Raw genomic sequence first — 16,694 nt, 5'->3', positions numbered from 1 at the left:
TTAGACCACTTCTGATCACCTTCTTGTCCTTCATGTGCTTGGAAATGGTATCCAGGGAAATGGAAATCTCATCACCTTTCCAGAGACTGAGCTGAGACTGACTAGACTGTAGTTCCCTGGCTCTTCCTTGTTGCCCCTTTTGAAGATGGGAGTGACATTTGCTTTCTTCTGGTCTTCACACACCTCTCCTGATCACCAAGACCATTTAAAGATGATTGAAGCTGGGCTCACAATGATAGCTGCCAGTTCCCTCATAACTTATGGGTGTGGCCCCACATCAGGCCCCACAAATTTGTGTATGTCCAGTTTGCTTAAGTGATCTTTAACCTGATCCTCCTCCAGCAAGAGAAAGTCTTCTTTTCTTCATACTTGCTCCCAGATCCCCAGGGCCTGTTAATTCCTTGTTCAACAATGAAAGACTCTTGCCTGCTTTGCATGACTTCTTGCTCATTGGGATGAACACTCCTGAGCTTGGAAGCATTACATCCTTGAATATCAACCAGCTTTCATAGTCTCCTTTTCCTTCTAGGGCCCATGGGATCCTTCCAAGCAGGTCTTTGAAAAGGCCAGAGTTTGTTCTCTGGAAGTCCAGGGGGATGATCCTGCTTTTTGCTCTGCTCTTTCCTCACAGGATTCTAAACTCCACTGTTTCATGGTTACTGCAGTCCAGATTGTCCCTAACCTTTATGTCTCCAATATTTCTGCAGTCGAAGTGAGCAGACAGTACCTTTGCACCTTAATGCTCTGAGACATGTTTTTGTCTTGCCGCACCTGCATGCTCTAGGACTCTGTCAAACACATCTGATATTTTTTCAACTATCCCTGTGCCATACCTGGTCACCATGTTCCATGTGCCTCGAGGGTCAAGAGTACAGACAGTCCTATATCAAGGCACAAGCTGATACCCTGACAGTATTGTCACTGTTACAGCTGTATACGACTCAGGATGTGACACTATACAGCAGAGCAAACATCAAGGATTTTAAGGTGGACAACAACAGCATTAGAAGCAAATAGCTCTCTTGGAAAGGCCATGATCTTTCCCCGCTCTGGAAGTGGATAGGTTTTGCACGGTACACTCATTTAGACCCATACATTTAGGTATAGCCAACAGAAGACATGTTTGTGAAGGATGACAAGTGCCAAGGAAAAGAGATTGATGACTTTTCCTGAGCAAGTACATCAGACACCTGAAGCCTGACTAGACTTTTCAGAGATGAAGATGTCATCCCATCATCTCATTCTATCACCAGCCAACCCTCCACTTGCTCTGTCCACAATGTTTCAGAAAACACTAAGAGTAAGAATCACTCTGTGCCGCAGTTAGTATGCTGACTTTAAAGTTACAAAGGGCCAGAAAAGTTGCATGGATTTCCTAAGGGAAAGTCTAGATGTTCCTTCTTTCACTGCAGGGACTCTGGCCTTTACTGGAATATCGGGATTAGCAACTGATGAAAATGACTGAATGGCAGTCCTTACCCAGGCTGCTACGCATGCAATCTCAGCTTTTTTTTCTTCTGGCTTGTGTCTCCTCCTTTCTTTTCCATAAAAATTCTGCCTCTCATGATTTTAGGGAAAGGACAGCAATACACCTCAGTTTAACTTGAGTATTTATGAAAGCAAGGGAAAAGTTGTGTTGGCCAGAGCTGGAGAAATATATAAAGATGCAGTGTTATCCAGTTCAGCTGACTTGTCACATAAAACACCTATAGGCTCATATGTAACATTTTCAGGATATTTAACACCAGGCCTGCTACTACTACATATCTCGTCTTTGTAAAAGATGTCAACATTTGCCTTGAAGCAAGGCCTCTAAAGTCTCTAACAAGAAAATAAGGTAACTCCCCATTTAAATGTGTTAAATGTGATTTGTGGTTACTAACAAAATCCTTGCGTATTCAATACTAATGTAACTCTGATCTACTTCCTCTTCAGTCCCTAAAATCCACCAAAATCAAAACTACATAGCGTCCTACTCAATCTCCCATCAATACATGCTCAATGGTACTGTAGCTACCATGCAATAGCTTTCTTAACTGGCTATTTTTTCTCTTCCAGTGCTGCATACTCAACTTTCATTGGTCATCCTGCCACGTCTTGAATCTTAGTAACAGAAGCATTGGCTGACCATCATATACCTGACCATTTGTCAATTACAAAGTAAATGCTGGATTTTGATTGCTAAAGGAAATGAATTCAGAAAAACATTGACTTTTCAGTACGTACCTTGGCAGTGCATTTTTGGTAGTAAAGGTATCATGGTCTATTTCAGATCTTCTATAAAGCACATGAAGGAAGATAGTAAAAGACAAGGAAGCATAACTTTGGCTATGTCATGAACTTTGAATTGTCAAACTGAACTTTGCACTGACAAATATAACTTTGAAACCCACACCTGTGTCTGCAATTTACTGAACTGATGGGTGAAAAGAAGACCAAAATGGCTTGCTTGTGAGAAAGGAAAACCTCGGTCATAAACTGCACATTTTTTCAAAGATGTCCTCAAGACACATAAAGAATGAAGAAGAAATTAAAGAATAAAAATCCAAAATGACAGTGGAGTGACCTGAAAATATTAAATGTGCCTCAAAACCTGACAGAAGGACTCGGGATGGCTGCATGAAATGTGGCCATTTAAAATGCCAGATGATACAGAGGTGTAATGGCAGCTCACAAAGGTGAACAGCTAAGCTCTGCCAGGCTAGGCTTTGTCAATAATGTCATCTGCTTCCTGTTTTCTTCTTTTATGGGCACAGATACCACAGAGTTCCCAAACATTATTTCTACCAGCACAGAAGGGATTAAACCATTTACACATTTTCTAGTGGTAAGACTCACCTGCCTTGGTTCTTTTTCAACTTGAGGGAGGAAAGTGACTTCAGATCTAAAGCTTCCTCTTCTCTGAGTTGGTTCTATCCACATATTCATATAGTGATATTTTCTCTGCACATAAATCATAAGAACTGTAATAACTTTTCTGATTGCACAACTTTTAATTCAGTAATTTCAGCTACAGATCTGTGCCATAAGCATGTTTTTATCTATTCAGTTGTTACTATAAATATATATTTATTACAGCATAGGTTATACATATGCACTTTCCTTTGGGCTTAAAGATCTAGATTATCAATTTGGCTGGTAAATAATTCACAGAAGTAACCTTTCAGATTCTATGCACCTCAAACTGTTGTAACTACAGGGTAAGAAACATCCTTCCAAGTGCGTCCCTTGTGTCTTTCTCAGTTAGATGCCTGTTTAGAATGTTTTGCGGCTGCACTCAATACGTCTTAAATAAATTTGATTACAAGAACAAATATTATTTTCAGTATTAAAACAAAAGAATGGGTATGACTTACTGCTTGTTTTTTAACAACTGACTTGTGTGAGGGAAGATAACCACATGGAATGTACTGACTTAAATCACTGACATGATGAAGATACTTAACGATCTTGTATTTTATGATTTAATGATTTTTATAGACAATAGTGATCTGCAGGGGCTCGATTCTGCCGAGCATCCTCTTTTAATATTTAAGGAAAACCATTCTGTTTAGCTATCTGTATGACTTGTAATAATATAACAATAATACAACAAGTCATATTTCGGAATCTCTTGGAATGTGTTTTTACAAATACTTTTTTTTTTAAACTTTTTGTTTTACCTTACTTATCTTTCTTTTTACTTGCTTATGCTGTGAAAAAAACATTTAGATTTAGATTTCTAACATCTTTTCTTCTTATTTTCCAGTCTCTATATGAATATGCTAAACATTTCTCTTTCCATATTGCTCTTATTCAAAAATTCATAATGACTTCTAGATGAGAAGGTTTTGGGGAGTTGTTACAAACAGAATTGAAACACACAGAATCATTCAAAAAGCATCACACAAGTATGTAAAAAGCAACCTATTATAAACACTCATTGTACTTTTGAGGTTTCGGAATTTACTTTAAAATACTTTTTTTTTTTTCACCTCTATCTGTCTCCATATTTCTTTAATGACTTGTAAAGGTGGTTCCATTCTCCAGGCATTAATCTGAAGTTTCTAGGAAATACCAGATTCCACCCCTGGCTTAAGTTAGCTTTCCATCTGGTGGGAGAGAATGGAGATGAAAGCAAGCAAGTTTCAATACCCAGGTCACGGTCCCTTCCAGGTTGTTCTTATTTGAGCTCCTTCTTGCATTTTTCTTTGCCAGAACTCTCAGCAGGATATAGCAGCTGTTTCAGCCTTCTTCTCCACATAGTTCCAACGATGGGAAGCTTGCTCATTGGGCAAGCAAGCAAGCAACAGTCTATGCATTCAGCCAGTGGTGCATCCTTACTGTGGCATTCAAAAACTTTCAACAACGTATCAGCACAACAGCCTTACCAATCCACTGTCTTACCAATCCACCAGCCCTCTGAGGAGGGGGAAGAGGAAAATGGAATCAAAAGTGGTTCAGATGACTTATTTTTCACAGCTGTATTACATAGTCGGATAAGATTAATAGAAACAATAAGAAGGATGGGCACACAGAGGTAAAGAGTTATTAATTAAGCACATCTAGAAAATCAAAAAATAAATACCAACTGGTCATCAACTGCTCTTTTGAGCTGCAGTTGACTTCTTACGCATTTATTATGAGCAGCTGAGCAGATCAAAGACTAAATATGAAGGACTGCTTGCAATTTAACAAGAATGTTATCAAAACTGCTTACACTTTAATAGGATATGACAGTTCTGAAAAAAAAAACTCCATTCAAATAAATAAAATCAGGTAATATGAAATTGCTAGATCTGGCAATCTGGAGACCTAGTATATTTCAATCACTTTGTTCTTTAAAGGAGTATAAAAGCAGTATGGAAAGAAGAAGTAACCAGTGTGATTTCAGTAGCAAACATTTCTGTTTATGAACAGAGTATGCCTGCATGTCTTTTAAAAAAAGAAAATGTGATTGACTTCCAGCTACTCTCCTTCACAAGATCACCTCTCTTGCTGGTAGTCTAAAATGATAGCTAATGTTAAAAAATAAACAAAAAAAGTTGAGAATCCAATTACATATGAAAAGCAGTAATACTAGAAGTGAAATGTATGTTTTGCATGTGTATGTTATGCAGGTGTAGGGACACAGAAATAATGATGACCATAAGAAGGCAGATTAAGACTAAGGTCTGCAATTATTTTCCAGAAACGAAAGTCGAGATATATGAGAAGCAGGAGGAAACTAATAATATATGGTTTTGAAAGATAAGGCATGGGTGAAAGCCTAGGTAAAATGAGCACTTTGAACAAACATGTTGGCATTTTCCACCACGCAGATAGAGCATGAGAAGAAAACATACCAGTATTTCAGTTTCCTCTGCAAATCTGTGCATGAATGTATGCAGGACAACTTCACCAGGCAGACTCAGGGTTTGCTATTAGCACTATGCAGCATTTGCCTTCCTGATCACACAATGCAATTGAGACTGTGCAGTCCTCCAGCCTCCTACCCTACGTACACTGAAACTACAGCTGTTTCTGTGTCTCTATACGTGCATGTTTGTGCATATTAATTTATATAGGAACACACTAACAATGCAAAATCAGTATGTTCTGATAAGCTGGATCTCAGCCTTACAGCCTCTTTTCAGTCCTGCAAAGCACTAGATGCATGTTTAAACATAAATGCTTATGCTCTTTGTTAAACGCTTTGACAGATCATGTCCAGATTAATCAACAACCTCTACACAGGAGAAAGTAGAGAGGAGTAGGGAGATTGATTATCCCCTGCCTCTGGGGTGAATGATGGAACTTACTTCTATTATTAAAATATAACTGTTCCACTTTTTATATTATATTTTATTTATACTATATATTATTATTTATATTATATATATAATATGTATACATATATATTATATATACTATTGTATTTTATATGTTATATACATATTATATATTACATATTACATATTATATATTATTTATACTACAGGTGTTATTTATATTATATATTGTTATATATTTATATTTTTATTATATTTATATTTTTAAATATATTTTTAAATATATTTATTTAAATATATTTTTAAATATAAACTGGGCAAGTAAGGAATTAAAATCCCAAGAGGGAAAGTACAACTATCTGGCAGTTGTTCTTTAAGTCTAACTAGCATTAAAAAAAAAGATTTGCATATATGGTATAAATGGCCCGCAGAATGTGATTATGAAAAACAATTCTTACTGGCAAATGTAATACTTTACCCAAATTTAAAAATCAGTGAGCAAAGGAAATGCGGTGAAAATTTCTATCGCTACAGACGGGGTTATTCATCCATGAGTGGAATAAGTTCCCTGAAATAAACATAGTTTCATCTTTCGACATATCTACACACAAATGTGCAAAAGGGTGTGAATTCCAAACTGGACACATGCTAGCTCAGTGACATTCCCTGTGAATTTAATTTTCTAAGAGACTTTGTAGAATAACTGGAACACAATTTTGTTACACCACTTCTAAACCAGAGATATTTTATGCCCAAAGAACTGCTCTGTCTTCACGCACTGATGTCCCTCTACACTGTCTTACCTCTATGGCTCTTGCTTCTGCATGGCATTTCAATCGTGATGATGACAAGTTATGAACAATAGTTGTCACATGGCTTTGCCATCTTGATCCAGTACTTTCTGGGCTCCTCCTCCACACTAACTTCTCTTATGAGGAAATCATTCAGTGTCAATAGCCTGGCAGCAGAAGCACCATTGTTCCATCTAATGGAGAGCTATTCAGTTTTGATGGCCTTTGATTGCTCTTTCCAAACATAGGCCTAGTCTCTGCCAGATAGGATTCTGCTGGTAGAGTTATGCTGGCAAATCCTCCTAACATAAGTACGAACTACAGTCCCAAAAGACTTATTGTGGCCTAGAACTGCTATAATTTACATAATTCTTTGAGTGTAATAAAAGCAGACAATAACAATGTCTTTCAGAAAATGTATGATATGGAATAGGTACATTAATTTACTATGATGTTTGCAATCAGAAATAATATTAATTTTCATAAGAAAAGTAAATAACAGAATTCATAGTTTGGCATAGACACATTGCCAGTGTGTCACATCCTTATGAGCTGGGGATATGTATTTGTCAAATTATGAATTCAGTTTTTGTTTTTTGAATGCCACTTACAATTGCAACGGTTCATGTGGATGATTGCATCTATTTTTACAGTCAAGGCTGTGTCTGGGAAGACGTAGCAGAACAGACATCAGCGCTGACTGGTTCTGTTTTGTTGAAACAATAGGTTTCCTCCAAGCTGACCTGTTCAGGCTCCATACGCTCAACAGAATTGAGGTCTGGGCTTCCTCACAGTTTAGAGAACATAGGCAAGAGAGATGAAAATATTTTATAAGGGTAAAGACTTCTGTCAAAAAGAAGTCTTCCTGCCAAAAGCAAGATGGAGATCACATGTAGGACTTAACTGTGTTCCTGAGGTCAGGTTGTGGGGGGATTACAAAGAGATATAGTCCTGAACTACTTCAGAAGCTGTGAAGCACACAATACTGTGTAGCCACTGCCATCCTCTCAGTACTGACCAGGAAAAGAGGTAAGAAAGTGAGGTTCAAGCTCTCTCTAATACTCCAGTAATTCTCTCTTACTTCCCCAGTAAACTTATGCCTGGGCATTGCATTTTCATTAGCTCTGTAGCACAAGTGACCTGAAAATAAAGTTGCTTATGAGTGAAACATTTATTTGGAAAAATTGGGTTCTCTGCTTTTCTATATATTATTCCTTGCCAGCTTTCCTAGAAAGCTTGCTTGCAGAGGTATATCTAAGCAAACTAGGTCTTCAGAAACTACGGCACTGTATCTAGAGCCAAGTAGTCTACTTGGTATCTACAACAGCATGTGCATTTGAGATGGCACTTCACCAGCCAAGGGAGGAGTGGTACACTCCCTATCACAAATAGACTCGGAAGTCCACTGGGGGTTCAGCATTTGGGTCTCATAACCAGGGACTTGCATCCCTTCTGAGATAGAGACGTTTATCATCTTGTGCATATGGTTACCTTGGATTTTCCATATGAGCCTGCGCTTTTTCCTTGTCCCATCTTTAAATGGCAAATCTTTAGTGCAATAGCATCTTCATATATATTTGTCTAATTCTAGGCATCTAGTATCACCAACAACAGGCCTTGCTCCTTGACTGTGGCACTTCCTATACAAACTAGAAAACCATCAGCAAAAGCTTCTGGGGAGAAATTGCTCTCAGGTCAGCTATTACTCAGCTTCCTGGGGAAGCTGGTAAATACAGACTTGATTTAAATGTTTTGTTGATACACAGAGATGTCCTTCTACCATGCAAGAGCACAAACATCAAGAAAACCAAACGGGGCATAAACCAGAGGCAGGGACAGCTGAGCATGCAGGGACAGCTGAGCATGAGCTGCCCTGGGGGAGAGGGAAGGCCTGAGTTGCCATGCTGGATGCAAGGCCCCTTTGGGAAGAACTACGGATAGAGCTACCCAAGGTATCCTAGAGGCAGCGAAGGAGAGGCAAGGTATTTTTAACTTCTGTGGGAATAAAACAGCAGGGCACCTCACAGGGCTGTGTACCCTGCCGAGGGCAGGCCGTGGACCCCAGCACGTGGAGTGCCACTCGAGCCCGACCAGGGCAGAGCAGAGGTCATGCCAAAGAGACATGTGCCAGGGCAGCGGGTGCCTAGGGCTCAGGTGATGCCGCCCCACCGCTGCCGCGAGGGCAGCGCGTCCCTGCAGCCACGCAAGCGGCCCGGCCACGCCGGCTGTGCCCCTCGCCGCCCGCCCGCGCCCTGCGGCCCCCGCGCAGCGGGCCCGGGGCGGGCGCAGGCCCCGTGGCTGCGGGCGGCAGAGGGCCGCGCAGGGCGTCCCGGGCCGCCGCCGCGGCCGCGCGCACAGAGCGGCGCCGCCGCATCGCCCTCTGCCGCCGGCGCGCGGCAGTGCGGCCGGCTGGGGATCGCGTGCGAGCGCCGAGCCGCCAGGCTCGCCTTGTCACTCACCCGTCAGCCCGCCACCTGAATCACAGGGGAAGCGGAGGCCAAGCATCCTCCCCACCCCCAGCGCCCTCCATCCCCGCTGCGCGCTCCCGCCGCGCCGCGGCAACGCGCCCCGGCGCCGCGGCCGCTCCTCGGTCACCCGCTCTGCGCCGCGGCTCTTCCTCGCGGAGCGAAACTTTGCGCCCGGGTTGTGGCAGGGACCGTGGGGTAAGTTGTTGCATCCGGCGAGCTCGTGTCGGACAGGCGAGGCTTCTCCCAGGGATTTGCGGGGGTGCCGCCGTGTCGGTACGTCTCCAGCCAGGTCTCCCCCCAGCCCTGGGATGCCAGTGCTCTCCCTGGCCATCCCGGAGGTAGTGTCACCACAGCCCCGGGCGCCAGCTGTGCAGGACGCACCTCAGTTATTAGAGCCAACTGCCTGTGTTAGTGCCAAGCTGTCTTGACAGTTCCCATGCAAATGCCTCAAGAAGCCCTGAATTCCCATCTGCCCCTCAAGATGGGTGATGCATGGAATAGTGTCTCAAAAGCTATGAGCGAGTTAGCATAGGACTTTGCAATGGCTCCTTTGCTATATTTGGCTTCACTCATCCCTTGCGCTGATGACTTGGGAGAACTTCAGAGGAAAAGCAAGTGAGATGATAAAGTTTCGCGTAATCAAATAGATTGAAATACAAGCCCCAAGTGAGCTCACAATGTGTGTAATAGGATGGGCAACGCTATGGGTCAGTCCGTACTTCCCCTGGGAATATGTATTTTCAGCGGTTTATAACTTGGGAACTAAAAATTCTTTCCGTGTTTCAGTTTGACATGAACTGTGACGGAACTGTAATGAAAAATCTGTAAGGGAAGAGTGAAGCATGGAAATTGTCTCCAATGCATTTTTTGATGTTGTGTTATTTTGTTTTGTAAGTGAGAATTCTGTACATCTTTGAGTGAATCTGTAGTTTAGCATGAGACCAAAGTATATTATTTAAAGACTTATTTTTTTCCTGAAGATGAGCACAAAAAAATGTTTGTATGTCATTAAATAAGTTTTTAGGAGGTAGACTGAGGAAAGAGAAGGGAAGGGAAGGGAAAATTCACCCAGCAATACAGCAATATGCTTGACATTGTTTGGCAGTTGGAGTTTTCAAAAAGACAACCAGGACTAGATTTAAATAAAATTGAATGATCGTTTTGGGCTCAGTAGTAGTCTTTTGAGAAGAACGTTGATACATGTATATTTGCATTAGATGAAATAAAACAGTTCTGCTATATGAACCATGGAGAGTGTTATTATCCAGGGATAATATTAAATCATTACACTTATTTAAGAGACTTAATGACTGACTAGATCTAATTCACTTGCAAATGACTCTGCTAAATAGCAATCCAAATTTTATATTATTTAAAAATAAAGTACCTGAGAATACGGATGCAAAAAGCAGAATCATCAGTTGAAGTTTTGATAGTAACTTTAACACTGTTTCTCCTGCTGGCACCCCTGACTGAATACAGACCGAGACAATCCTCACTTTTTATTGTTGCATCTACTCCTTCTCTGCATGATTTTATGTCTGTGGCAATGCCGTGTTTTCGTTAGTTGTCCATAAAAGTATATTCAGGCATTCGATGGTCTCAAAGAGAGAATGAGATTTCTAGAGTCAACATTTGGACAGGGTGTAAAGAGCTACAGTCTTCAGCCTGTGCACGCACTGGAAATGTGAGGGTCTATGGTCCAGACAGTGAAGGTGTACTGAACTATTTCAGCCAGAAGTGGAAAGGCGCATGCACTTGCATGTAGAAAATCTGAGCTGTGGTAGTCTCAGAATCTATATTCAAAACAAGCTATAGAAGAAAGAGGTGCATTATTAGCTCAACTTTGCATTGATTCAGATTTCTGCCTAGGACTACAAATGAGAAAGTAGACTTATAAACTTTTTTTTTGCAGTGTTGATGCTTACAAAAAACAGCCAACCATTCCACTATTGATTTATCAGTTTCAGTATATGAACAGATACAAACAATACTGTGGAGGATTTAGTGCTCAGATGTGTTTTTTTTCCTTTTAGATAGCTTTTCTGTAAGTGTGTCTTAAAAGATAGGATCACAAACTGCCTCTATGTAGTTGAACTAGAACTTAGGACTTTTTTCTTAAGGAGTTAGATTTAACTTGAGACACCACTGAACATGGGGGTTCTGCTGTTAAATAACCAAGATTGAGTGCCAAATCTTTTCCTAATATTCCTGGTAATTACTGCTGACTCATGCTGACATGTGAATTCAATTAGCTCCAAATGGAATGTAAAGGATATGGGAGTGTCTCTTTGTGCACAGAAACAGCTAGGACAAAGAAGATTTTGGAAAAAATATTTTAAGGAATAGCCAAGTTTGGGTAGGAAGTGTCAGCCAAGTTCTGTTACAGTAACGTTTGAATAACCAATAAAGTTGAATCCTTGGAAGGAGATGAATTTGGATAACATGGGTTTTTCTTCACTATGGAATAACTGGAGTTCTAACTCAGATGTTGCTTCTAATTTGACTTATGTCCACACAGAAGAAGTCATTGCTGAAGTGTAGTGATGTTTTCAATTTGAGTCAACTTACACACGAGGAATAAACTATAGCTCAGATAAGCACAATTCATGAACCACTAACATAATCTCCCTGAAGAAAACAAGTGTCATTTTGCTCAACTCTGGCACTTGAGTAAGGTTACCTGAATAGCAGTTAACTCTGGGTTACTTTTGTATTAAGGACATAGCTAAGACATTTTGTGTACTGACCATGATGTAAGTACCTGAACACGTAAACATGAATATTCTTACCCAGTTACTATTTAAGTATTATGTTTGTGGTAACTCACTGGTGGTCTTCACCATCACTGCATGCTCATGACAAGCAATAAAGGCAGAACTAGCACAGTGACACTAGCTGATATTCAGACTGGGGCAGTGTAGCAGAAGGATGTGAAAAGGAAAAGTTGTCTTGGTCCTAGAAATTAATTTCCTGTCATTTACCAGCTGGTATGATGGTACAAAAAGGTCAGTTATATGTCAAAGATACCTGTTAAAGGTATGAATCTAGTTGTACTTGGCAAGCAAAAGCAAGAACTTCTCCTTTTGGAAGAAACAGTTTCTTTGTTGGGCCTCTATGTAAATCAATACTAAGAAATGCATATAAAGAATTCTACAAACATGTGGAGCTCAAAAGATAAGATGGTCACAAGAGCAACTATGCAGCTTTATGTGTACCAAGACGATTTTTTTTTCTTTAATGGCAGATAACCCTTATGCAGACTCTTGCTTCTGGGTAGAAGCATGAGTACACACTGGCTGCCCCATATTGTTCTAGAAATGCAACAAAAGCTAACCTTAGCCCATAATTTCTGCATAAGGTGCGACCATTTCAAGGTGTTCTACACTTTGGCTCACTAAGCAGCCAGCTAAACACCCCGAGGACAGAAATACTTAAGGAACATGTTTGTATTGCTGTGTTGAACCAGAATTCAGTCAAATTCGGTCACTCACTAGAGCTGCAAAAATCCAGTGTTAGTGGATTTATTCTTTTCCTGTAACGTTGGACCTGAGATAGAGCAAAGTTAAATATGTAGCATTCTGTGACTCATTGTCTAGATTTCCGAGCAGCTCTTTGCTACTTTTCATAGTATACTGATCCCTAAGAGTCATGATCCTGAGTAGACTCTCGAACCTTTTCCCTTCCTGAAACTCCAAATATTATGCTCTCATCTCACAGCCATGGCAGTATTGTTTGGAAAGCAGGCTATTCTTGGCATCACTGTCTTTTACAGAATTTTGCAGAAAAACATGTGTTTTTCTGATGAACTTCTTACTCACTTCTGTCAGCTTGAGTCTCCATCTCTTTGTCCTCAAATGCAGACTCCTTCCCCAAATACTATTTGTTTGTTTGTTTGTGTGTTTGTTATTCCTTGCATTAAGGTCATTCTCACACAAAATTTGCTGATACCGCTCTGTGCTCAAAGAATATAGATATTAGTGATTTGCTGTCAAACTGGAGGAATATAGTGAGCAGAGTTCCATTCAGGTCAGGGATCCATATGGGTCTATCATACGGTCCATATAGTTCAAAGCTGTTGCATACTTGATTGATGACTCAAATGATGGTCTAGAGCATGTGAGCATTCAGCTTACAGGCACCACCAAGCTAAAATGTGTTTCAGGTACCTTGGAAGACATGAGGCAAATTCAGAGTTATTTTGACAGAGTAACAATCTGAAGAAAACCGACTGCATAGAGATCTGTAAAGTCTGTGCAAAGGTTTATCAAAAATAGGGAATAATTATTTACTCAATTATTTACCATGGGGAATGTCTGGCTGGGCAACATATCTACAAGCGAGAAAGAATGTGAACATTTAGTAGATCACAAAATAAACATGAGTCAATAATATCATGCTGTTGTGAAAACAGTAAACATAACAGTAGGGTGTAAAAATAGGAGTGTTCCCTGTAAGACATGTGAATAATCTTTTCAACCTACTTAGCCTAGGTAGAACCTTAGCTGAAGTATTTAGTAATAATTAAATGCTGGAATAATATCCCTGGGGTACTCACAGAAGCTAAGCTTGTAAAGTATAAAAATCTCTCAGGAGTGGTTTAACAGACAAAAAGTGATTTTTTTTCCAATCTTCATGTCTCACTAGTAAAAACTGAAATGATTGCAGAAATCTAAAAATATATTATGAAGGTTTTAGTGAGCATATAGAAAATGCTACTGCTGGGATTATTGATGAGAATACATTTCTATATATTCATTACTTTAGAGTGGCAACACTTATAAATAGTATTGAAAGATTGAGTTCTGTTGCAAATAACTTCAATATATATATTAGCCCTTTGGAGACATATTTCTAAAATGGGAAATGTATTTACAATAGAAAGTGCCAAAGTTGTTACCTAACAATTTTGAAAAGAATAGGTATTTCTATAGATCTTAAAGCATGAGAATAGGTGAACTGACAGAGGAGAAATTCATGTTCCTGTAGAGAAAAATCTTATACATCCATAGTTAAAGGTCTGCAGTAAATTTGAATATGCTTTCAAACCTCACAGTAAATGCCAGACTCTTTAGGAGTGAGTTATCATGAGATACAGCTTGTCGTCATAGCAAACGAAACTAGCCAGCCTTTCAACAAGTTTAACTTGCTTAGGTACCCTTATAATCTCAGGAACAGTAGCCTACATTTGGTTTTCTTTTTGACTTTTCTATTCATAATCTCTTCCTGAAAGAACAGGAATTTCTGACTTTGCATTTTGATTTTTGTATACTCCATAAAATTGAAGACTTGGAAGAATGGAGTAAAACCGACAACTCATATACCAGCCAGACTCTGAGTGTGTTATTTCTAAACTTTGACCTGCTTCTTTCAAATGCTGCAATATTTCTTAAACCATTTAGAGAACTAAAATGCAGCAATAACAACACTAACAATATCAGTTTAAGCATCAAACTAAACATAAATCACCTAATTTTAAGAAAATACTTCCTGTTTCATTTCAGTTATTTGCATTCTCATTTTTCCACATCAGGCTTTGACGAAAATAACTTCTGTTTTTCCTGATTTTTTTTCATTTTCAATGGATCTTCACATTTCTAAGCTGTGTTTTAACCATTGTTATGCTTTGCTTGACGTTTTCTCCTCTGCTTCTCCTTTTGTCGGACTGCATAACTGAAGAAGGAAGAGAAGAGCAGAGCCAGGAGAGGAATAGGATTGCAACTTCCCAACAAGTTGTCATTACATCGAGGTTTATAAGGCATCTTTCTCCCTGCTCTCCTCCTCCTACACACACTTGCATTTCATAATAATTTTATAATAATAAAGATAGCAATCTCCATTTTATTGGCCTTAGGTCCAGTCCTCTTCTTCCTTGTTGTTGTTGTTTCTTGAGGAACTTCCACTGTGCTGTTCTGCTTGTGTCAAGGAATCTCCTGCAAATTCATGCTCTACTGTGAGTCAGAGATGGTCACTTCTTTTGCTTTCTAGACTCTGTCTACAGTGATTTTGCATTCATATTTACATCCAGCTTCTGACTTGTGCATTGTTGCTGCGCTTCTGTGCCAGAGTGAAACTAAAAACTTTCAAGAAGCCTTTTACAAAAAAGAGACTAGAAGTGAGAGAAACAAGAGAATAGCCATAATTGATTTCTCTGAAGGTCTTGGAATTGGATCTTGGTCCATTCCCTGAAGGAGATCACCAGCTTATTGGCTACTTTGGAATATCTGTCTGATTGTGATAAGCAATCATTCCCTGATAAAAAATCTGCTTCATTCGAGCTGTTTTGGCTTTGCAGTAGAAAATGCCTCAGAAATGTTCCTACTGTGTCTCTCTTGCTGCCTAGCCTGCTCAATCCTGTAGTCTACCTGTGAACTCTTAGTTATGCCTTTGTACAACTCAAGTTTTCTCATCATATTGTTAATATTTGCTCTAAAAGTGAAAAGTGCAACACACTTCTAGTTTGGCCTCTTGGCTACACGGTGATAAGTAGGCTTATCAAAGATCATTCTTATACTATTTCTTATACTTTCTTATGTATATTTCTTATACATTCTTTTACTATTTCACACACACACAAAATATCTAAAATCCAGATTAACTAAATCTGGTGAAATGACAAGCCATTAAAACATAAGTGCTTAGGAAGGTAATACCCAGAAATGCTGGTAAATTTAAGAGAGGGTTTAGAGAACCGACAAAGTTCAGCAGTTTTTGGATTTACCTGCTTGCTTACTTAGCTCTACTTCACATCACACAGGATGGCATATGGGTGTTGGATCATGTAGCACCTTATGCTGGATCATGGGAGTAGGCATGAGGATAGAAAAGCATAAAAAAACAGCCAAGGTTAAGTCACAAGGGTATGTTACAAAAAAAGTGATACAATACAAAGCAACATGGCACTCCCTTTCATCCAAGAGCCTTCATTTATCCTTCAGTTACAACTGCAGAGCAGTGTGGAAAAACTAATGAATCAGATAAACTGATTACTAAGTGACGATAGCAGTCTAATCATGAATAGCACAGAGCTAAACCTGAACCAGAACCTATCCAAAAAGAAGATATGTATACATATATATATAGTCCATAAGAAGATATGTATACGTTTATATGTGGTGCATTGCCAATGTAAAGCTATTCCAAGAACTTAAATTACCTATAGTGTAAAAAAGTCTAAAGTAAGGCCCTGTGGTCGCATACACATCCATAGCAGAAATATTTCATAGACCTGTCTTATTGGTTTTAGTCTTTATTCTTCTCTGACACTCTGTGGCAAGGATAAATGGAGGATTAAATCCAGCCTGGCCTAAAAAGATGTCAATCCACTAATTAATAGATTGTACCAGGCACTGGTCCAATCTGAATCTTTCTGTGCTTTTAAATGTAATATGGTCCATATCCTTCCTGAAGTAATACGATGCACATTTTAGAAGTTTGTTCTAAAACCAGCTTGATTTTTGAAACAACACCTAAAACCCATATTTTGCTCCAAAGCTTTTTTACAGCTAGTTATTTACATTCTTATAGGTCAAAAAAGGATCCTTGAACTTCCTTTCAGACTTTCCTAAGAAACAAATAAAGAAAGAATGGTCAATGAAATCACATAGTCCTTAAACTAACTTGTTTGTGAGGGAGGAATAAGAGTTGAAATAACCATTTGGCTAAAGACTTCTGAATATGCTTAT

The sequence above is a fragment of the Tinamus guttatus genome, unplaced genomic scaffold (assembly GCF_059628265.1).
Source record: "Tinamus guttatus ecotype Peru unplaced genomic scaffold, ASM5962826v1 Tinamus_guttatus_pri_ptg000409l, whole genome shotgun sequence".
Taxonomy (NCBI): Eukaryota; Metazoa; Chordata; class Aves; order Tinamiformes; family Tinamidae; genus Tinamus; species Tinamus guttatus.
This window is presented reverse-complemented; position numbering follows the sequence as displayed.